The 641-nt window shown below is 41.7% G+C and overlaps 1 pseudogene; it reads left to right on the top strand.

Moving 5' to 3' along the window:
• LOC149550652 (small ribosomal subunit protein RACK1 pseudogene) overlaps nt 1-411 on the top strand; it is a 494-nt pseudogene extending 83 nt beyond the window's left edge.
• The last annotated feature ends 230 nt before the right edge of the window (nt 412-641 follow it).

The raw sequence follows: 641 nt of genomic DNA, 5'->3' as shown, positions 1-641 counted from the left end.
CAATTACCAGATTGTGTCTGCCTTGCGAGACAAAACCATCAAGCTCTGGGACACTCTTAGCGAGTGCAAGTACACCATTCAGGCTAATGCTGATGGAAGTACTAACTGGATCAACAATGTTCCTTTCAACCCGTCTACAACTAATCCCATCATTGTTTCTGGATCTTGGGATCGCAACTTTAAGGTCTGGAATCTCACCAACTGCAAGCTCAAGAACATGCTTATAGGCCACGATATGTCAACATTGTTGTTGTTTCGCACAATGGGTCACTTTGCACCAGCGGAAGGAGGGATGAGGTTACTATCCTCTGGGACCTTACCGAGGGAAAGAGGCTTTATTCACTCAACACAAGGGAATGCAACTCGCAATGCTGCAGATTCACAACTCAGAAAAAAAATCAATATATGTAAATAAATGCTCATGAGTGGAGAACACACTTTCTCCACTCTCCCCCTTAGCCTGCATTTACCCACTCAACGAGCACTAAGTTGATTGAAATTGGTTATCGATGACTGAAAATGGAATTTGGGGAAAGTTTTATGGGTGTAAGACAAGATTCAAATCCAGATCCAACGCCTATTAAAGTAAAATCTCAGAGGAGATCCAAATTCAAGTTTTATGATTAATGATGATAGATTGT

The sequence above is a fragment of the Cupressus sempervirens genome, chromosome 7 (genome assembly GCF_028749045.1).
Source record: "Cupressus sempervirens isolate cs-2001-9-10 chromosome 7, ASM2874904v1, whole genome shotgun sequence".
NCBI classification, from domain to species: Eukaryota; Viridiplantae; Streptophyta; class Pinopsida; order Cupressales; family Cupressaceae; genus Cupressus; species Cupressus sempervirens.
Note: the sequence above shows the minus strand (reverse complement) of the source record. Positions and strands in the feature narration are given on the sequence as shown.